We start from the raw sequence: 24,713 nt of genomic DNA on the forward strand, positions 1-24,713 counted from the left end.
CCACATAACCTGAGCATACATAGAAAATATCCACAAAATATAGACTTTAAACCTTAAACCCAGAGCCACAGATACCAAGAACCAAACACAAACTATATAACCCAAAAATTACAAGGTTACAACAAGTTAATCGCACTACCGAAAACCAACCCAAGCTTAGTTAAAACTTATTTCAGTTATGGATTATTAAATACTGTATATACCCATGAAGGAAATGAACTAACAGATATACCAGAATTATATAGAGCATTCACCACTTATAAAAGAATAACCAAAGGAAATTTATTTTTAATAAAGTTTTATACTGCACCAACAGAGATATTATATGACGAGATCAAACCAGTTATACAAATTGTAAAAAAAGGATTAAACAAAGATATAAGTATACCGAAAGATATTTTCCAGCAACTAGAGATACCTAAAATCTAGATACCTAATTTTTGTGCAAATAAATGACTTATTGGAATAGCTACGATTATTCAAGAATTAGCAAATAATTATATTAATGGAAACCCAATATGGAGCTATTATTCAAGAGATCATCAAATGATTTATTCAAATTCAAGAGAGCTACGACAAACAGATACGGAAGATACTAGACAATGGATTCTGACATTGCTGAACCCAGAGAAACAACCAACTACAAGAGCAATTAAGAAGGGATTTATTTCAAAAGAATTATTAATAAGATATTACAAGATAATTGGACACAAATATCCAGACCATCAATGTTTGAGATGTAATGGAAAAGATAATATTATTTCAGAAGTTCAACTGGAATAGAAGAATATAAGGACAACAACTGAAAGATACACGACAAAAGATAAAAAAACACGGAGCAGTAATAGAAAGATAACAAGACAGCAATAATAGAAAGATAAGAAGACAAAAGCATTAAAGTGAAGAAAGAGACATATGGAAGATCAAATAGTTTTTCTTGACTTATTTACATAAGTTAGGCCATTATGTAAGAAATTGTATAGTAAGTCATTATTGGTCTTAACTTTTTAGGACCTATTGTACAGGTATAGGTTTTTTGACTTTTTAGTATTATTAGTTCGAAAATTAAATTATTACTTTAGGATACGTGTAAAGTAGCAGATAGTTTACGCATTTTCTTTTAGGCTATAAATATGTAAGCCTTTGACAAGTTAAAGGAAATACTTTCATGTGCTGAAAGCAAGCCTTCCCTCTTGTACACAATTTTTTTTTGAATTTTTAATTAAAAACAGATATATTTCTAAGGAAAAGCTATGGATAAACAAAGTCCAGAATTATCAAACCTACCAGAACAGGTATATTTATTTACGATTATGAATAGCTAAATTCATAAATTCCTGAAAATCATGATATGATAAAATAAGTTCATGATAGTTGCTTTATAGTAGAATTATTCGAAGAATAGCATGTTAAGAAGTTTATTAGCAAAGTGGAAAAGGAGAAAAATTCCTAAGAATTATGACATCCTAAAGGTAAAACCGGTGAGGCAAGAAAGCCGTGATAGGGGAATAGCTAGAGTAGAGGCGTTGTTTAAGTAAAAAGTATCCAGATTACCATGCAAATAGTGACTGAAGAACATGTTATTTAAGAATAATCTAGTATATAGTAATATAAAATGATCATATTTTGTTGTGTATTATTGAAGGAAATATTTTGAAAAAGCATCAAATGAAAAATGAATACTTATTTAACTGACGAAATGGTAGATAAATTTAAAATACTTATTTTGTATGTACTTAGGGATATAGAAATTGTAGATATAAGAAAAATCATATTAGAACAAATATTTGATAAATATTTTATGACTAGAATAAATTACATACCACACCTACCTACCTACTCTTACAAATATCTATATGCCAAACCTACACATCAACCGTGATAAATTACGTATATTTAGAATATTAGAAAATGGACATGAAAAATATACAATTAATAGAAAGACTAATGAAAACAAATCTAGAAAAATATATGAAAACTAAAGATACAAAATATATGGAATTCCTTAATGGAAATATAAAAGAATTATTAAGATTTAAACAAACAACCGATAAATATTATGATAAAGCATTTAATAAACCATAAATTACTAAAATTCAATTCCAAGTTATCCAAGTTATTTGTAGAAACCTAATCATCATATGGAAAATATGACAAGCTATATATTTGATGAAATTAAGATACTTGTTTTATATATCATAAAAGACGTAGAAATAGAAGACATAAAGAAAATAATATGGGAAAAAATATTTTATGAAGAATCGTTAAGTCTAGAATGGTTAGAAGAAATGCATGATCTTAGCTTATATTGTTCAGATAGTTATTACTCAGATAATAATAGTTATTATTCAGATGGATATTATACAGATTAAAAATGTTAGAATATATAAAAAGAGTTAGAGAAAATCAAAGTTGGCTATACGAAGAAATTAATTATAGAAACCAACTCAGAAAAGGAAGAAAACAATTAAAAGAAAGATTAATTTGGATAGGTAAAACCATGAAACAACTAGAATTAAAAGACAGTTTAAAATATGATTTAGACATAGAATTATTCATAGAAGAAAAAGACAGGATAATTGATGAAATAGATAACCTAGAATTTAATATCAGATATAGTACAATTAGAATAAATTATTACAAAGAAATTTGCAGTATTACAACTACTTTAAGATAAAATGATAAACTATAAATATTTAAAATATTGGTGACAAGATATGGAAGAAATAAAATTAACAGAAATACTTATGAAAGAGAATTTAATTGAATATTTTAGAACAAAAGATATAGAATATTTAGAATACCTTCAAAATAATATACAAGAATTAAAAAGACTAAGAGAAAAAACTAAAGAATATTACAGTAAATCATTTAATCAAATACCATTTAAACACCCCCAACATATGAACATCCATAAAACTAAAATAAATAAATTAAAAATAAAAATATTTAGAAAAGTTAAGAAATATCCACACACAAATAAAAATAGATCCATTAGAGTTATAATAGATCTATTTAAGTTATCCGATCTATTTAAGTTATCCGCACCCCTTACAATTGGTATTGAGTTAGAGAAAAACAAAGTTGGCTATACGACAAAATTAATTATAGAAACCCAATCTGAAGCTGTCAATCCCCAATTCTTATCCAAATTCAAAATTCAAAAATTTCTATTTATTTTCCCATTTTAACCCTTTATTTTACTCTAATTTCTATCCCACAATTGTTTTTATAAATGGACAGTGGTTGAAGGTTCAAGGTATTGAGGGTTTTGGGTAAAAATTTAGTGATTTGGGAGGTGCATGCTTCTAATTCCAAGAAAACAAAACTTGCAAAATTATACACTCAAAATTTGGCAATAATTATGGAATTCTGATGAGTTAGAATCCAAAATTCAATGAGCTCATCTAAATTCTGATGAGGTTAAATCTCAATTCTAGTGGTGGAAATTTAGTCTAAAAGCCTTGTTGTCCCAGTTCCTTCCAAAAAATATAAAAAGGTTTTGTCCACTTTTCTTCTAGATTATGAATTTCATTGGCGTTATGAATTCTTCTGCAATCAGAGTTGGTTAAATCAATATGAAATCCTGTTTATTTGTTTTTGAGGGCTTTGGATTGAGAATTATAATTCGTCCATCAAAACTATGTTGTGATTTTTTGACAAGTGTTAAAGTTGAGATTTTCTTGAATTTTTACTTGTTTCCTTACTGATATGTCTTGAGTATGTGGTTTGTCGCATTTTCATCATGTTTTAAACAAGTCGAATTTGATTGCTTTTACTCTGTGTGAGTCATGAATTTGAGTATATTACTAGTTAAGGACTGCTTCAAGGATAGTATCGATTTTTCATATCAAGTAAGATCCGTAAAAGCAAGAAGCTTTTTTTTGCTTTACTCAAGGGCTTTCCCATTTTTTCCTTGAGTGATTAGTAGTTATTTGTTTTGACTTTCCCGATCGGTTTGTCCCTTACTTTGTTCATTGTTGCTCATTTAAAAATGTTTGAATACTTGATTTGAATTTAAAGTTTTCCCCTTTGGTTCATAATATCAAATACGGCAGCATCAAAAGATTTCAAGAAGTAAAAAGCTTCTCTTCATATCTTTGTTTGTGTCTTGAAACTTTATTTGGTTGAGAAGTGTAAGGGACTTTCTTTTAGATTATCTAGTGTTGATCTAAAATATAAATCTTGAGAATTAAAAGGATTATTCCCATAGCCTAAATTTGATTCTTAAAAGCACACTCTAATCCCATTTTTATTTGCTAGGAAGGCTAAAGTCTAAGCAGATTCTCAAATTTTAGGCCGTATTGATTCGAACTGTAGTTATTAAAAGTTTGTTTCTTGGGATTATTTATCCATATTCAATATAGATAAGATGTCCTTTCTCTTTAAGTGTCTTATTTGGAGTGCAACTTAAAATTCAAGCAAAAGAGGAGTATTTCCTTTTTCCTTGTGGATTTATAACTCCTTAAGAGGTGAACATTGCTTAGCAAAAACTTCATCTGTGGTCTATTTTGAGATGGTAGGCAGACTAGTAAAGGTTTGAAATTTTAATGGACATCATGTATTCAATTCAGATTTCTGAGATCACCTCTTTTGCTGCTTGTTGTTCAGTTCTATTTGTCCATACCAGGTAAAGCGTGAGATTTTCCTTGCCTTGTTTGTTATTGTAATGTGAATTGCATTTGCCAGAAAAATAGGTTGTTATTTCTTCTTGTGTACTAATAAGAATTAGTCCTGAATGATTGAGGTTATTACTTTGATCATTTTTGGGTAATAAAAATTGCTTGCATGATTTTCCCTCTAACATGGCTTTTAGGCAATCTTGTGTGTTAAGCAAAAACTATGTTATACTGACTGAATATTTTGGATAGTAAATTAATTTATTGCTCATATCGTATAAGTTGGTACTAATTTCGTGCACTACTTTTGATGTATATGACATTGGTACAAGTCCATGCAGACTTATACTCTCTTCCTTGCATACTTCATAATGGGCCAAGGAGGCCTACACTGCATAGACTCAACCCTCAAAGCTAAAAAAAAAGGCACAAAATTGCAAAAACCCGGATGAGGAAGGTAAGCTAATACACAAGGTCGAAGACGAGGCATAATAAATAGAAATAGGCTAAAAAAATTGATCAAAACTGAGAATTAAAGACGGCCCGGTCCAAAAGGGGTCAAACCCCATTTTTTTCGCAATTTTTCTCCTTTTATTTTTTTATTTGTAATTTATATTTGTATATTTATTTGTAATTAAATCTTAAATTTGGTTATTCAGAAATAAATTCTATTCAAGTTATCACTTCAGCTTTATCTTTAAATTTTTCTTTCTTTATCATTTGTCTCAGGGTTTACTATCTCAGATCAATAAGCAATAAATTTTCTTTTTGTTGCTTCATAATATGAATCTTTGAAAATAAAAATGGAATTTTATTTCGTTCATGTGTCAAATAGGTTTACTTAAGTTAAAGAACTCTACTCAATATAAGAAATTATTTTTATTAAAATCAAAACTTTTGCAATAATTTAAATATCTCATAACTCGTTTAAATTTGTTTTTCTTCAAAAATTCTTATTATTCAAATAAATTTATATTTTTAGTAAAATTATTTGCTTTCTCTTTTCATGAAATAAATTTTTTCTCTTAATTCGATTAAGAAATCGATTTTAATTTAACCTTCTCATTAGGAGAATTTTTCTTTAAAGTTAAATGAACTATACTTTCACTTGAATAAAATGAATATCATATTTTGAAAATGAATTTGAAGATTTTACAAAATAAGTCATGATTTCAAAATTAGTTAAATTGTCGTTTGATCAACCTTTTTAATGGACGCTTCTTGAGTTCCTAAAAAATCTTCTCAAGGGATTATCTGAATTCTTACCTACTCTCTCCATTTCAAATATTTTTTTTTAAGATTTTGAAATATTTTAGTTTTTCTTGATATTTTCTTAAAAAATCAAGTAGAGACTATATATTCTTAAATTATTTCAAAATTTTCTTGTAGGTTTTGAAATAATTTGAAAATTCAAAAACCAATGTTTTTCAAACCTTTGAGCCTAAAAGGGATATAACAATAGACATCGCACCCTAGTCTAAGCTCGTAAACTAATCCCTGAGATGATCGTCCAGGCTTTAAGGTATATACTTCTCCCAGAAGATCAAGCTGTCTTGGATTCCATATAACCTCTCCACCACTATTTGGTTGCTTGATCAAACTAAAAGGAGGAATAATCCACACCATGCACTTCCACTAGGCCTAAATTATGGAGCATCTCCTCGAAACTAGTCAAAAACTCAAGAGCATCCTCTCTTCAGCTCCTTCAAAACCAGGTGGTGTCAATCTTAGAAATCTACCAATATTTTCTGCTCTATGGTAGTCATAACTGGCTGAACTACTATCGATTGTGGAACTACCGGTGCTGGGGGAACCTCTACTCAAGAAGCCGCAGCAACAAGTTGTGGTCCTAAATCAGTTCCACTCTGGTATGCTGATTGATCCCCACTCGACGGTGTACAACCTACTAACCCCAATAAATGTAGCAAGGAATCTCTAAGAACTGAGGAAAATATAAATTCTAGTAAGACCTGAAATGCCCCTGCCTCACCGGTCCCTGAACCTTTGGAGCTACCTATGGCTTGGGAGCAATAATAGGGTCTGTTGAAGGCTCTCTAGCCTGAGCCTTGGTTAGTAATATAGCTCTATCCTATCCTCTACCATTGTGTTGACCTCGACTTATGATGGGTAACTGACTGTAGGCTTGAAGTCTTCATTATCCGCTAATGTAGCTCGCATCCTAGCCATCTATGAAAGAGTGAAACAATGAGAATTTAGAAACTAATATAGACTCAATGCACAAAAATGAACAAAGAAGGTGAGATTTTTTTAAAATATCTTGTAGCCTCTAGAAAATAGGATACGAATGTCATGATACTGGTCAACGGGACTCTATAGGACACTTTCTCTTATATCAACAATACCCATAAAACTAGGCTCTAATACTAATATGCCACGACCTGGTTTCTTAAATTATGATGTTGCTAACTTTAACTCACCAGTAGGTAAGCCAAATCAAATCCTAAAACATCACGTAATGGGCTAAATAATGAAAGATAAAAGAATACAGAATATACACATGCAATAAAAGTACTGAGAAGCAATAAATAGTATAATGCCTTGAGTCTATACCCTGGGCGTCACATGGTGCTTACAATTTAGAAGGATCACAAGCTAACCTATAACTGGTAGCTGCTATATACACTACATAATAATATTGAAGTAATGCAAAAATTGGGCTGAAATTGCCATAAGGTTCACAACTAAAACTGAATACTGGCAAATAAATACTGAAAATTGAATATCTATCTGAAATAGTCTAGTCCAAAAGCCTCTAACTATCTAAATGTAGAGTTGATGGGATAAGTCCCCAACTAACTCCGACTATTGAACATACTGAACTACTGAAAAAATTAAAATGATAACTCTGTCCTCAAACTATGAGGACTTACCACTATATCTGTTGTTAATAGTCTGAGCTACTAAGTATAGTCAGGAGCCCGTGCATCTGAACCTATGATATTAGATATCATAGTGCAAAAGAAAAAATATACGTTAGTACTTTGAATGTACTGGTATGCTAAGTGAGGTAGGCTGATATGCAAGGGTTCATATGCATAAACAATAACTGGCTGAATAATATGGATATAACTGGAAGAGTGTACATACATAACTAAAACTACTGAAACACTGATTATATAATACTGTGCATATAACTACATATACTGTAACTGAGATCATACTAATACTGGATACTAAGTTCTGATAACTAAATGGCAGATATCTGAGTTTTTTTGATAACTGACTTACTGATAGCTGGGTGACTGTTTTTGATAGTCTTGATCCTATAGAACTGAACTGAGTTCTATACTGAGCTGGGTGACTGTGTCTGACAGTCCTGATTCTGTAGAACTGAGCTAAGTTCTATACTAAGTTTGAAACTAAAACTGTAATGGTGGGAGTGTTCATCTAACCGACATACCCTAATTATAAACTAAGTTGGGGTCCAACCTGTAACCCTAGTTGGAAGGGTGTTAGCACCTTGCCAAGGGATACTAATAATGGTTTTGAGTTAACCATATCTGGCAGAAAGATAATTCATCAACCCTCATTGGTAGGAAAACTCGTACGAGATGTATCAACCCTTGTCTGGAAGGAAGATATCTAAGCCTACGCTGGCTACATAGTTCTGTAACACAGGGATTGCTACTAAGGGTCAAACCCTCTACTGGCAGGAATTCCCCCATCCCTAGGTTCACTCAGTGTTGATTTCTACTCCCAACTGAATAGACACTGAATTGATTTCTAAACTGTTCTAGGCTTGACTGAACTACTACTGATTGTAATGTCTAACTAATCTGGACTGAATTTTGTAACTGACTGAGTACTACTATGTATGACATTACTGAGACTATTCAGTAGCTACTAAAATTCTAGATAAACAGCTAGATTTTGGGTATTGAATACCCAGGACTCGATAGCATTGAAAGTAAAATATAGCATGGTCATAATAGCATAACAATAGCAGCTTGTTAACAATGCTTTCATTTAGACCTTTTTTCAAATACTTGAGAGGCATGAACTTGTGAACATACTATCATGTCCTGATTTCACCCTTCAACTCACATAAATATTTTATCAAACACTTGGGGAGCATAATTATACACATAATAATAATCAACATGCAGGCATCATGCTCATAATCCCAACTCACAAATTCAGGGGGCTTTTAACATAAATCCACATAACACTACACACATATTAATTACTTCACATGAAACTTGTAATAAATCATGGATTAGAAACACAAATAATATCATAATCATGAATAAAATTGAATTCAACATGAAATTCACGAAATAAATCAACTTGTAGTTTTAAAAGAGGTTCTTGAACTCCAAGGGTGGAAGAAAACCCTTGGATGAACGCCTAACATACCTCGGTAATCAAATTTAGGAAGATTGATGGTGTGTTCTTGAAGCTAGAATTTGAAATTGGATGTCCTAGGATTTGTTCTTGAGAAAATTTGAGAGAGAATGAGTGATTTAGCCTTTAGGATAGGTTAATCTCGTATTTTGGTGGCTGAAAAGGGATGAGGAAAGACCCAATTACCCCTCTGGACGTGGGTTTTTAATTACTAAAAATGTGCCTAGTGACGCGTATACTGATGTGCCATGTCGATGGTGTCGATGTGATGGCCACCGTGCCGCGTCGAGTTTGTGTTGGTTCATTAGAATTTGCACTGAGTACTGGGGAAAATATCCATTGACGGAATCGATGGCGTGACTCATCGAGATTGCGTTGACCCACTATTTTGGTCACCCAAATATACTTCAAACGATGTTCGAAAAATCCAAAACTCACCCAAAGTGACCTATTGGCACACCTGATCATGATTCAATCCAAAGATCGACATTTTAAGGTCATAAGCGTAAAATAAGATCACCAAATTATAAAGGATAAAAATAATTCTAAGTATAAACACTTAGCTGAAATTTCTAAGTCTGGGACCTCTTTTCATGCTCTAAACGACTGAGTTAAGCTAGGATTTTGCGGGATCTTATAATATCTCCCCCTTGGGAACATTCATCCTATAATGAGACTAAGCTGAGAATACTAATAGACTGAGTTTACATATTGAACATGCACAACTAAGCATGATTTTATGACAGAAACTACTGATATAATGAGTTTTCATACTGAACATGCATAACTAAAGCATGACTGAATTCTGAAGACATGACACATGACTGAGCTGTTTCATGAAGGTATGCATGATATGTGAATGTTACCAAGTTTGTAAAGGTAATTTAAGCATGGAACTGAGTAATTTAAGGACAATTTTTACCTTGAGTTCAGTCTGAGTTTGCGGAGAAGAGGTGAGGATACTTGGTCCACATATCTGCTTCTTCTTCCCAAGTAGCTCTCTCAACGGGCTGATTCTACCAAAGAACTTTGACTAGAGGAACTTCTTTGTTCCTCAGTCTGCAAACCTGATGATCAAGAATTTTGAATGGAACTTCTTTATAAGAGAGACTATTCTGAACATCTATACCCTCTATAGGGATTATAACTATTGGGTCACTAATGCATTTCTTAAGAAAGGAGACGTGAAACACTGGGTGCATTGAAACTAAGTCTAAAGGAAACTCAGGCTCGTAAGCTACCTTTTAAAACGGCTGAGGATTCGATAAGGACCGACATATCGGGAACTGAGCTTTCCCTTCTTGCCAAACCTCTTCACTCCCTTCATAGGCGAGATCTTAAAATATATAAAATCACCAATCTCAAACTTGAGATCTTTTCTTCGCACATCTGCATATGATTTCTATGCTCTAAGCTGCCTTAAAACTTTTCCTAATCAACTAAACTTTTTCTAAGGCATCAAATACCAAGTCAGGTCCTACCACTGCGGCCCTACCCAATTCAAACCAACTAATGGGAGATCTACATATCCTCCCATAGAGCAGCTCAAATAGAGCCATTTGAATGCTGGAATGATAGCTGTTATTATATGTGAACTCAATCAAAGGCAGGTGGTCATCCCAACTACCGTTAAAGTTGATGACACACGCTCTTAACATATCTTCTAGTTTCTGGATGGTCCTTTTTCCTTGACCATTTTTTTGAGGGTGGAAGGCTGTACTGAGGTGAACTTGGGTACCAAGACCCTTTTGGAAGGCTTTCCAAAAGTGAGAGGTGAACTGTGTATCTCTATCTGAAATAATGGACAGTGGAACTCCATGTAATTTGACCAACTCTCTGACATAGAGCTTGGTATAATCCTCGGTTGAATAAGAGGTATGAACAGGTATGAAATGGGCTGACTTGGTCATCCTATCCACAATGACACAAATCAAATCATGCTGGCGATGAGTATGAGAAAAAACAATCACAAATTCCATGTTCACTTTCTCCCATTTCCACGTTGGAATACTGAACTCCTGCATAGACCCACTAGGCTTTTGATGCTTAATCTTAACCTACTAACATGTAGAGCACTTAGCCATAAAATCTGCAATGTCTCTCTTCATCCCACTCTACTAATAGATTTCCCACAAGTGCATTTTTATAAGAATTTCCTGTCTCACACCATCCACACATGGCACACATAGTCTACCCTGGTAGCGTAACACACCATCCCCCCTTGGGAGAAAACTTCTACTTTCTGATCCTTGACTGACTCTTTTAGTGTTACTAAACTGGGATCCCTGTCCTGCTTTTCTTTTACTTCGAAAACTATAGATGATTCCAAACTATTCTACACCCAAACATTATCCTCTATTGAATTGACTAAGTGGACACCTATTCGGGTAAGCTGATGAACAAACTTCCTCTTGCCATCCTCCACGTAAGAAACACTACCCATAGACATCCTACTGAAAGCATTAGCCACTACATTAGTCTTGCTCGGATGATACAGAACACTCATGTTGTAGTCTTTCAACAACTCTAACCACCTTCTCTGATGCAGGTTCAGGTCTTTCTGAGAAAATACATACTGCAGGCTTTTATGGTCTGTGAACATATCCACATGTACTCCATACAAATAATTCCTTCAAATCTGTAAGGCAAACACAATGGATGCTAACTCAAGATCATGAGTGGGGTAATTATTTTCATGGGTCTTGAGCTGTCTAGAGAAATAGGCTATGACCTTACCTTTTTGCATAAAAAAACACTCCAACCAACTCTGGAAGCATCACAATACACCACAAATCCGTTGAACCATCTAGTAAAGTCAAAACTGGGGCTGTAGTGAGTTCAGTCTTTAACTCCTGAAAACTCTTCTCACAAAAGTCTGACCACTGGAACTTGACTTTCTTCAGAGTCAATATGGATATGGGGAATGCAATAGACAAAAACCCTTCCATAAACCATCGATATTATCCATCCAAACCTAAGAAACTCCTGTATTTGATAGAGATATAAGTCTGGGCCAGTTCTTTACTGCTTCGATCTTTTGAGGGTCAACTCTAATGCCATCACCAAAAAATGATATGGCTAAGGAAAGCTACTGACCTTAGCCAAAATTTGTATTTACTGAAATTGGTGAATAACTGATGGTCTCTAAGGGTCTGTAACACTATTCTGAGATGGTCTGCGTAATCATGCTCACTATGGGAGTAGACAAAAATGTCATCAATGAAGACTATGACAGATATGTCCAAGTACTGCTTGAACACACGATTCATCAAGTCCATGAAAATTGTTGGGACATTGGTAAGACCAAATGACATGACTAGGAATTTGAAGTGACCATACTGAGTTATAAAAGTTAATATTAGAATATCACATTCTCTGACTCTGAGCTGATGATAGACTGATCTGAGGTCTATTTTAGAAAAGTAACTGGCACCCTGAAATTGGTCAAACAAGTTATCAATTCAGGGAAGTGGATACTTGTTCTTGACCATGACTTTGTTTAACTGACGGTAGTCAATACACATTCTGAGAGAACCATCTTTCTTACGCACAAATAGAACTGGTGTACCCTAAGGGGATACGTTCGGTCTGATGAATGCCATATCTAGGAGATCCTTCAACTGTTTTTTAACTCTTTGAGTTCTATTGGGGGTTATTTTATATAGCAGGATAGAGATAGGCTGAGTATCAGAAAGAAGGTTCATTCTGAAGTCAATTTCCCTCTCGAGAGAAATTTTGGGAAGATCTTTGGGAAACACATATGGAAATTCATATATTACTGGAACTGACTCAAGACTAGGAGTCTCAAAACTAAAATTCTTTACTCAAAAAAGATAGTAGATACACCCCTTGGATATCATTTCCCTCACCCTTAGGTAGGAAACAAAATGATCCCTAAGTGCTTGTAACGACCCAATTTTCTAGAACCGGAATGTCACACGATACTCATGATCCCGAAGGACCATAAGCTAACCCTCTACTAATATCTATACCTGTACACTACATAATATAGATAATAAATGCAGAAAAAAACTTCTAAAAATACTCAAAATTTAAAACTGAATGCTGATACATCTATACAAAAAGCCTCTAAACTATCTGAGCTGTAGAGGTGATGGGACATGTCCCCAACTAACTCCGTCTACAAAAAATAAACAAAATCTACTGCAATAATGATAAAAGGATCATCCTCGAATGAAGAGGACTCACTGCTATGTGTACTGCTGCTGACTAGGACTGAGCTGCTAAGGGTACTCTCGATCTCCTGCCCCTGAACCTATGGTGTCAAATAAAACAGCATAGCGCAAATGTGTCAGTACGAGAATGTACCGAGTATGCAGATGAGGTAAGGCTAAATGCAAGGGCTTATGCACGAATAATTACTTAATGAATAATCATGAGAGTACTGAATGAGAACACATGTGTGAATGTACAAACCATAACTACAACCATCACGACTCTGAATACTGAAACTCAGATACTGCATTGCTGTCATCTAAAATCTCTACTAATACCGAGATACTAAATAACTAAATCATCTAATATCGATAGCTGAGTATTGGAGTTGAGATCAGTCTTACCTAGCGAGTGATCTCAAAAATTGATGATACTGAAACTGATTAACTGAATCTACTCATATCAATGACTAAATTCTAAGCTTTCTACTCTCGACTGAATGCATCAGAGATCAAACCTCTCTAAGGGATAATTCCAGAATCTACTATCAATGATAAGAAAAGATTATATCTGAGATCAAACCTATCTAGAGAAAGATCCTTGAATATAATAATAAAAATACTCAATTGAATTTGAGACTGAGATCATGCCTATCTAGCAGGTGATCTCTAAATCTGATAGTAAGATTACTCAACTGAATCTAAGATTGAGATCAAGCCTATCTAGCGGGTGATCTCTGGATCTGATAATGAGATTACTCAATTAAATCTGAGACTGAGATCAAGCCTATCTGACGGTTGATCTTGGGATCTGATAATGAGATTATTCAACTAAATCTAAGAATGAGATCAAGCCTATCTGACGGGTGATCTCGGAATCTGATAATGAGATTACTCAACTGAATATGAGACTGAGATTAAGCCTATTTGATGGGTGATCTCTAGATCTGATACTAAATAACTTTATATGGGACCAAGTCTATCTGACGGGTGGTACCTAAACCAATAAAACTATCTGAGTTCCTCACTGAGATAGATGACAGTATCTAACAGTCCTGATTTCTAAAGATTGATACTGAAACTATAACTATGGGAAGTAGTCTATTAACCAATATGCCCGAAATATCAACTGGTGGGGTCCAACCTGTAACCCCAGCTAAAAGGGTATCAATATCGTGCCATGGGTAACAACCTCTCTAGTCAATCCTATCTGACAGATAACCCTCATAAGAAGTCAAGCCTAAGGCAATATAATAGTCAAGCCTATCTGATGGGTGACCAGCCTTTCCTGGCGGGTGACTCCTACATCCTGTGCTGGCTACGCATTTCTTGAGTTCAAGGATTGCTCCTAATGACTCTGCCTCTCTGATGGGGAGCCTCCAACCCCGCCCTCACTTAGTGCTAGCTCTTACTCCCAATAAAAAGAATCTGAACTAATTCTTAACTGAACACAAACTAAGCTAAATCTGATATTGATCATGTTTCTCGAATGATCTAACTGAGTTAAGCTGAATTCACTTGGTTCCATATCTAACGAAATACTACTGAATCTTATTATCTAACTAAATGACACTGAGCTTTGAATAAAGTACTCGATTACTACAGAGGTCAAAATTGAACACTTGAATACTACTAGATTTGAGCTGGGTACAGAACTGAGGCTAGCTTACAAGCGATACTGAGATTACTATGATTACAGATATTACTGAGATTTCTTAAATTCTGTATCTGTCTAGAGTATAGAGTTCTATAACTCGCATAGTTTTGAGAATCATGGTTCGACTAGAATTATCGTGAAAACTAACACGGGCTCTAGACAGCAGCTAAATTATCGGGTATAAATACCCCCAGGACTCAATAACATAAAAGTAAAACATAACCATTCTTGAATAATCAATACCATGGACAATCATTCACCATCACAATCACTAAGGCATTACTTCAAGTATTTAGGAATCCTAAACATGTAATAACATGGGGGGACATGCTATAGGATCATACTCCATTCAACAAGGTCTTACATCAAACACTTGGCATGTATTAAAGTCTTAGCATGTATCAAAGAGCAAATAATTGGGGAATTTCATGCTATCATGTCACAATTCATTCACTAAGGCTTTTCAACAATCACCTAGCATACATGGTTTTGCACATAATTGGGGATTTCTAATCAATATGCTAGAATGGCTCTAATTCCTTCACATAAGCATTTCATCAAACATATGGGGAGCTTTCTTTGCTTATTCAATAATTTCTACACCTAACTGACATGAACACATCACTTAACAAGCAACTTGAAGAGGGTTTATCATGAACATCACATGAATATCACATACTAGGGTCAAAGCTTGAAAACCTTGTAAACAAACATGAATCACAACTCAATAATAGCATGACCATCAATTTCAACTCACATGAATCATGAAAACTCATAAACATAAAAGCTTTGAAATTTAAAAAGAGTTCTTGATCTTCTTGGATAAAAGGGATCCAAGAATCAACATCTGCATACCTTAGTTTCTTGATTCTTGAAAAGTTAACGGAGGAATTTTGATGATTTGGGTCCTAGATTAGAAACCCTGGGTCTTGTTCTTTATTTATTGATAGATAAAATAGTTTGATTTAGGGGAAAAATTGATGAATAAACAAGTATTTTTGTTATTTAGGGTATGGATCCCTTATGTAGACTGGTTTGGGGCTTTAGGAAATTACCAATTGGTCTTGAAATTTGAAAACGGAATCTGAAAATCTTGATTTCACATGCTGGCGCGACGTGGTGGAATCACGCCAGCTCACTAGAAACTGGACAATTGGAAAACTGGATGATGGCGCGACGCGGTGGAAATCGCGTTGCTAGCTTGGTTGCGAACTGGAAAGGCACCGCAATGCGGTGGAATCGCGTTGGTGCACTAGAAATTGACAACTCTGAAATTAAGCCTTGACGCAATGTGCCATAATCATGGAGGCTCGCTGGATTTTGACGATTGCCATTTCGACTAGTCTGTGATGCGCTAAAGTGCTAGGTGGCACACTGTCTCACTAAAATGGCTCTAACTCTTCACCCGAGTGTCGAATTTGGGAAAATTTGGTATCGATGGAAAGGTTATTCAATTCTCTACATGACAAAAAAACTAGATATTAGGGAAATTCTATATGGTTCAAAATACTTCTCACTTGGGAAGGTACTTCTCAAACTTTTTGGGCCGGATTAACACTTTATTGGACATGCTCTAAGGCTCAAACTATGAGAGAATTTTGCGAGGTCTTATAGTGCTGAAATACTACCCCTCCATTCTAAGGCAGGTTTATTTGGAAACTAAAAATAGACAACTCTATTTCTACAGTCCACTGAAGCGTATCATGAATGAAGCCAATCCATGCCGAGAATGACATTAAAATCTATCATCTCTACCTCTACTAAGTCTGCTAAAGTAACTTTCTGAGATACCATTATCGGATAGTTCTTGTATACCCGCCGGGCTATGCTAGATTTAACCACTGGGGTAGAGACTAAGAAAGGCTCTGCTAGGATTTCAGGACTGACTCTGAAGTCAACAGCAATATAAGGAGTTACAAAGAAGAAAAAAGATCCTAGATTTAGAAAAGCATAAATATGTAAATGATAAACTTGTAATGTACCAGTGACCATATCAGGAGAACTCTCCTGATCCTGTCGGGACTGAAGTGTATTGAGTTTGTTTGGGCGTTGCCCACTGGTGGCACTGGAAATGGCACCCTGCTGATTTGGGTGACCGAACTGAGATGGGGTACGATTATGCTGACTCTGCAAACCCATGTGAGGACACTCTCTAACCCTATAGCCTAGCGTGCCATATCCAAAACATATATCACTGTCAGCTCGACAGACACCCTGATGGTTTCTACCATACTTTTGGCAAAGAGGATTTGTTCGGAACTACTAACACTACCTTAGGGTTTAGGGCCTAGAGCCCTATCTTTATTTCCATCTTTGAATTTTGAAACTAGAGAAATGGATGAGGAAAGATCTGGAATTGAAGATTTCAATAGGAACTAAGAATGATTACAACCCTCTGACTTAGGCTGAGTGAAGTTGAAGCTACCTGTTCTAGCTCTCTTATTCTCTCTCTCATTCTCCTTATTCTTAGCCTCTTCTATCTGCCGTGCATCGACCATGATCTTGGATATGTCCATCTCCTTAATCAGCATTGCGTCCTACACTCCTTGACCATACTATTAGACATACTCAACACAAACTTACTCATCTTAGATCTGTTATCTGCTACCATATGAGGGACTTATTTGGCTAACTAAGTAAACTTGATAGAATACTCTTTCACTATCATATTTCCCTATTTCAGATTAATAAACTCCAAAACCTTAGCTTCCCTCAACTCCAGTGGGAAAACCCTATCAAGAAAAGCAGTAGCAAACTCTTCCCATTCTACAGGCCCTACATCTGTGCCCTATCTGCCTTCCACTTCTTAAACCATGTATGAGCCAAATCTTTAAATTGATATGAATCTAACACAGCACTCTCACTGGAAGTCACCCCCATGATAACTGTGACTTCTTGCACCATGTCAAGGAATTCCTATGGGTCTTCCTCAGGCTTAGATCCTATAAATGATGGAAGATTCATTCGGGTGAATCCTAAATTCTAGCTGCAGCACTATTGGCCACTGGGGTGGCCTGAACGGTAACTACGCATTCATTTTAGGCTACCACAGAATGATCTAGAATGGTGAAAGCTTCTCTGAATTTTGCGTTGGAGACATACTTGTCTAGGTGACCTACCTGAATGTGTGGAGGTGCTGGCTGATTTCTAGTTCTTCTTCTGTTAGTCCTTTTTGGAGGCATATTCTGTAAATGGAAGGAAATATTGGACTAGACAGAGAGTTTAATTTGAGCTTATGCTCACTCGCACACTATAAATACTGAAAGAAAGGAGCTTATTCCTAAAATGCCTCATAGCCTCTTGTCCATAAGTGTGGCGTACTACACACCCATGCACAAGACTCTACTAGATGCGACTTTCAGAATCCCTAGGACTCTGTGAAACCTTAAGCTCTGATACGAAGTTCGTAATGCCTCGAGTCTATACCCTGGGCATCACATGGTGCTTACAATCCTGAAGGACTACAAGCTAACCCATGATAGGTAGCTGCTAAGCCTCTAATTGTCTGAATGTAGAGTTGATGGGACAAGCCCCCAGCTAACTCCGACTACTGAACATATTGGACTACTAAAAACAAATTTAAATGATAACTCAGTCCTCGAACTATGAGGACTCACCACTATATCTGTTATTGATAGTCTGAGCTACTAAGTATGGACAAGAGTTCATCCATCTAAACCTATGATATAAGACATCATAACGCAAAAAAAAGAGTATGCATCAGTTCTTTGAATATACTATATGCTAAGTGGGGTAGGCTGATATGCAAGGGTTCATATGCACTAACAATAACTGGCTGAATAATATAGATATAACTGGATAAAAGTACATACATGACTAAAACTGCTGAAACACTGATTATGCAATACTGTGCACCTAACTATATATACTATAACTAAGATCATACTAAAACTGGATACTAAGTTCTAATAACTTAATGACTGATATCTGAGTTTTTTTTTATAACTGCATTACTAATAGCTTGGTGACTATTTCCGACAGTCCCGATCCTCTAGAACTAAACTGAGTTCTATACTGAGCTGGGTGACTGTGTCTGACAGTCTTGATTCTATTGAACTAAACCGAGTTCTATACTGAGTCTTAAACTAAAACTGTAATGGTGGGAGTGTTCATCTAATCGACATACCCCAATTATAAGCTGAGTTGGGGTCCAACGTATGAACCAAGTTGGAAGGGTGTTAGCACCTTGCCAAGGGATAATAATAATAGCTGTGAGTTAACCCTATTTGGTAGGAAGACACTTTGTAAACCCTCACTAGTAGGAAAACTCGTATGAGATGTTATAATCCTTGTATGGCAGGAAGATATCTCAACCTACGCAGGCTACATAGTTTTGTAATACAGGGATTACTACTAAGGGTCGAACCCTCTATTGGCAGGAATGCCCCTATCCCTATGTTCGCTTGGTGCTGATTCCTATTCCTAACTGAATAGACACTGAACTACTTTCTAGACTATTCTAGGCTTGACTGAACTATTACTGATAATGATGTCTAACTGAACTGAACAGAGTTCACTAAGTTCTGTGACTGACTAAGTACTATTGTTCATGACATTACTGAGACTGTTATGTAGCCACTAAAATTTGAGGTAAACAGCTAGATTTTGGGTATTGAATACCCCCAGGACTCGATAACATTGAAAGTAAAACATGGTATGGTCATAGTAGCAATAACAATAGTAGCTTTTTAACAATGCTTTCATTTAGACCTTTTGTCAAACACTTGAGAGGCATGAACTTGTGAACATACTATCATGTCATGATTTCACCCTTCAACTCACATGAACATTTTATCAAACACTTGGGGAGCATAATTTATAAACATAATAATAATCAATATGCAAGAATCATGATCACAATCCCTACTTACAAATTCAAGGGGATTTTAACATAAATCTCCATAATACTACACACATATTAATTACTTCACATGAAACTTGTAATAAATCATGGATTAGAAACCCAAATAACATCATAATCATCAAAACAATCGAATTCAACATAAAATTCACGAAATCAATCAACTTGTAGTTTCAAAAGAGGTTCTTAAACTCCAAGGGTAGAAGGAAATCCTTGGATGAACACCTAACATACCTTGATAATCAAATTTGTAAAGATTTATGGTGCGTTCTTGAAGCTTGAATTTGAAATTAGATGCCCTATAGTTTGTTCTTGAGAAAATTTGAGAGAGAATGAGTGATTAGCCTTTAGGGTAGGTTAATCTCGTGTTTTTGGGGCTGAATAAGGGTAGGGAAAAGACCCAAATACCACTCTGGACGCAAGTTTTAAATTACCGAAAACATGCCCAGTGATGCGTATACCGATGCACTGCATCGATGGTGTATCACAATGGTCGACGCATTGTGTCGAGTTCGGATTGGGTCATTGGAATTTGCACTGAGTGCTGGGGAAAATATCCATCAACGCGATGGGTGATGTGATGCGTCGAGATCGCGGTGACCCACTATTTCGGTCAGCCAAACATGCTTCAAACGGTCTCAAAAAAATCCGAAACGCACCTAAAGTGACCTATTGGCACACTTGATCATGATTCAGTCCAAATATCGGCATTTTAAGGTCATAAAGGTCGTAAAATAAGATCGCCAAATTATGAAGGCTAAAAATAATTCTAAGTATAAACACTTTGCTGAAATATTTATGTCTCGGATATCTTTTCATGCTCTAAATGGCTGAGTTAAGCTAGGATTTGCGGGGTCTTACATATAGATATGATTGTACTAAAAAACAAGAAATAGGTGTAAAAGTACAAAAGAGTATCCCCAAGACCTAGTAAGGTCAATAAAAAAGCCACTAAATAAAAAAAAGAGTATTAGACAGTATCAAATATCCATGTAGTCGTGAAATATACAAATCACTATCTAAAAATAGCAGAAGGAGAGAGGATCAACTTCGAGATCTAAAAGCTCACTCTATCTTTCAAGCAACGACAAGTGGCTCATTCTTGGATCTGCATTAGGAAAAAAAGTAGAAGTGCAGTACGAGTATAAAAAAACAATGGATACTTAGTAAGCATCATAGGCCAACTGAACTAAATTATAATAAAAGTATATTAAAATATGAGAATATAAGCTTAAATCAAAAATAAGGGCATAACAAAATATTACTCCAAAGTTGGAAAAATCAATATATATGTAGAAAGTAACTTGAAAGTGAATATAGTCTAACCATAACATAGATGGGCCCCCATAAGCCCATAAATCCCAAACAAGAAAGGAATAACCTAATCGAGCCCCTGTGTGCCTAGTGGATACAAACAAAGAGTATTCTAATACAGAGATAAAATTACCATCAATAATAAGCATAAGTTAGCGTTCGAGTGAAACATAATTGAAACTTATCCCATATCATAATTCTAAATCATATTGGGTAGTATTGCAATTCTAGTTTTAATAAGTATCCAAATAGAGCATAAATACTGGACTTTAACCGAGAGAATAGTAATAATATTAAAATTGACAGTATACCACGTATGAATCATAATTGCCAAACATGAATAGGAACTAGAGAATAATGTCAAAATAGACAATATACCACATAAAAATCATAATTTTCAAACTTGAACCAGAACTAGTTACTAAGTTAAGACTAGTTACAATCCAAGATTATTATTCCCCTAAAGTCCAATGAGTACCAAATTTCCAATTTGGGTAGTAAAATCTAGAAATGATGCCTATTTTAGTTACGAAGTTTATGGCCATGGTTTCAATGGTCAAACATTATTCTACCCCAAGTAGCAAAGCTAGCTGAGATTGTCGCGACCCACCCCCTCTCCCCAATGGGTCGTACAGGCACCTACCTATACCTACACCCAAATAGGAGAACCTTGAAGAACCAATTACTTAATCAAATGTGAAAGTTTAACAATTATTAAAAGTAAACCTTAAACTTAGTTAACTGAAAAACAACTTGAATCCAACTATACTAAATCAATTTACTCCTTACAAAATGTTAATCAATACACTCAATACGTACAATAAATGCAGAAAATAAAAAATAATGAATCACCAGAAACTAGCCTATATCAGTACAAAAGCATTAGACAGGTATTAGAACATCCATGGCATATCATCCATAAAGAATGAAGAGGGTGGAAGTTGTTGCAGAGTGATCAGTGTCGCTTCTAAAGAAACTCCAACTAACCTGCACCATGTGTATAACCCAACTTGGAGGTATAGTAAGTGTAGTAGAAACACAACCACACATACTGGTAAGCATCATCGGCTAATTGGGGTTAGGAACAAATAGCATCAATAACAAAACAAAGAGAACATAAAATCAAGTAAAGTTCTGGTTCTGAATTCCCTATTATAAATCCATAACACCAAACTTTAGCATCTCTATGACCGCCTATAATTTAACATTTTCATATATCTTTGTCCTTTGAAAACCCATTCCAACCTATGCTTCTTCTAACCTTAAATAACTTATTCTTATGGTATTTAAAATTCTTAATCTACTTCCACCTCTAAATTTTGCTCAGTACTCAACTGCCACAACTGGTCCTCCCAAGGAACTGTAGATTCTCGTCAAATAACTGGTCTACACAAGGAACCCCTAATAGCCTTGTAGACACCTTCTTATAATTCACCACAACACAAACATATATAAGAATACCTAAAGTGGAATTACATTCAAATTCATATAAATAAATGCATGTATGCAACTTGTGCACATCATATCTCCTTAAACTTTTTCATCTATCTCATCGAGATCATCAATATCATATCATACTATGTGGTACTCAAACCATATCATATCATAACATTTCAAATCTATATCGGTGTGGTACCCGACCCATATCACATCATAATATTTTTCTACTATTCATATCAAGCCAATGCATATGAATAAGAGATGCAATTAATAAGTCATAATTCTTGCAAAAAGGCAACCACAAATGTTCATCTCATGAACAAGCACAAGCCAGGCCAGTCTAAGTATTACATCAACAGTCTTCCTTATTTGATTAGTGGCATTAGTTTATATGTGTATTCTCAACCATTATATACTATACTCTCTTACGGGGCTGATGTAGCCTAGGTGCACGCCATGCCATGCCACACTCTCTATATGTCCACGCCCCTCACATTTTTGCCCTTTTATCCTTTTTTCCTTCCCAACCACTCCTAGAAGAAAATTACTAGTTCACTTTACTATATTGCCCATTATATTCTGCTCATAAGTCGCATGACTTGATTATTATAACTACTAACCCAATTCTCCCATGCCTCACTTCTGACCATTTTTCTAAACATAACCAACAATTTATGATGTTTTAGATTTACTTGAGTTACTCTAGTTCCCTCTTACTATACCTTATAGTCCCATCTAACTTTTCACTATGCCCAAGAGCCCTTAAAGCTATTAAACTACATACATTGGTTATGAAACTCGTCTTCTTTCACAGTTAATATATCAATGTAATACACAATAATGCGGCTCATTTAGCCTAATCAAATTATTTGTCCAGCTATCCACCTCTGTGGCCGAAGGCCTAATTCATGAGCCTCTTGTGATTATTATTAATGTTTATTGAATCTATCCCATATCTAATTGATACAAAATAAACCATAACTGATCTTTTAGACAAAATATTCTACTACAAAGAGGGGTGAACTGACCCATGTGTGCTATGTATATTCCCATGTCAGGTTTAATTTGGGTTGCCCAAAACCTCCCTCATGAACCTTGGCCTTTAAATCTCATGATTGGGCAAATAGGGTTTTTCAGAGTGTTTCTGGAGTAAGGGGGCATCCTAGGGAAATAATTAAAGAGAGGGTTTTTCAAAATCTCATAGGTTGGATACTGCTTTCTAGGTTGTTGTTAATATTGCAGTGGTATCTGATTGATGTAGCAGTTGACTGCAGTCCAACCCAATTTTTTTGGGCCCTTTGGCCTAATTTTTTAAGACCTCATTTTACCTTTCCATTTTAAATTTTCTCATCCAAATTTGAGTGTATTATTTATCGTAAATTATTTTGAGGGTGTTTTCACACATAATGATGATTTGGCTCATTATAGAAACTCATTCAATTTACTAATTCATCCAAAAGCTTAAGAATTATCTGAAGGAAATAAATAGAGTCATCCTAGGTCTACAAGGAGTTAATCTAGGAATTTGACCTAACAAGATGGTCGACAGTGCCTACTACTAGTCCCAAAAATCCAAACAAAGGCAATCATCTACTCAAACCTAGACTAAGGCTTTAAAATCCATCCCAAGGCACTAAAAGAATCAAAAACATTTCTAAGGCATTAACCTAACCCAATATGGAGAAAGATGGGTCAAATCTATCAAAAAAACCCTAATTGGATAGTTTAAACTAATAAACACTAAATCATCGACCAAGTCATAAATATCCCCGCATAGCTAACATAATACTACAGTTGTAAATATCCATCCATAGCTAACATAATACTACACTATTACCAAAATAAAGCTCAGTCTAAAAGAAATGTAAGCCTATCCTACATGGACACCATCGAAAGCTCTCCAAGTCCTTTACACAAAAGATTTTCTTTTCCAAGAAGACTATAAATGCTGCCACACTATCAAAAAAAATGATCTACCTATTAAGACGATAACATCGATACCCTTATTGCATATAAAACCTTCAACTCAAAAATAGAACTAAAACTCCCCTATAGGGCCTACTTGTAAAATCACAAAATCAGAACTATCACGCGTCCATCTAAGCTCAAGCATTATTTGTCCTAAAATTTGGCTGAAATTCAAATTCAAATAAGACTCAAATTATCCCTAATGATATTCTAGGGATTTTAAGTTAACTAGAGAATTAAACAAAAATTTAACGAAAACTTATGAAAATAAAGACAAGGAAATGACAACAATG

Source organism: Capsicum annuum, chromosome 2 (assembly GCF_002878395.1).
Source record: "Capsicum annuum cultivar UCD-10X-F1 chromosome 2, UCD10Xv1.1, whole genome shotgun sequence".
In the NCBI taxonomy this organism is placed as follows: domain Eukaryota; kingdom Viridiplantae; phylum Streptophyta; class Magnoliopsida; order Solanales; family Solanaceae; genus Capsicum; species Capsicum annuum.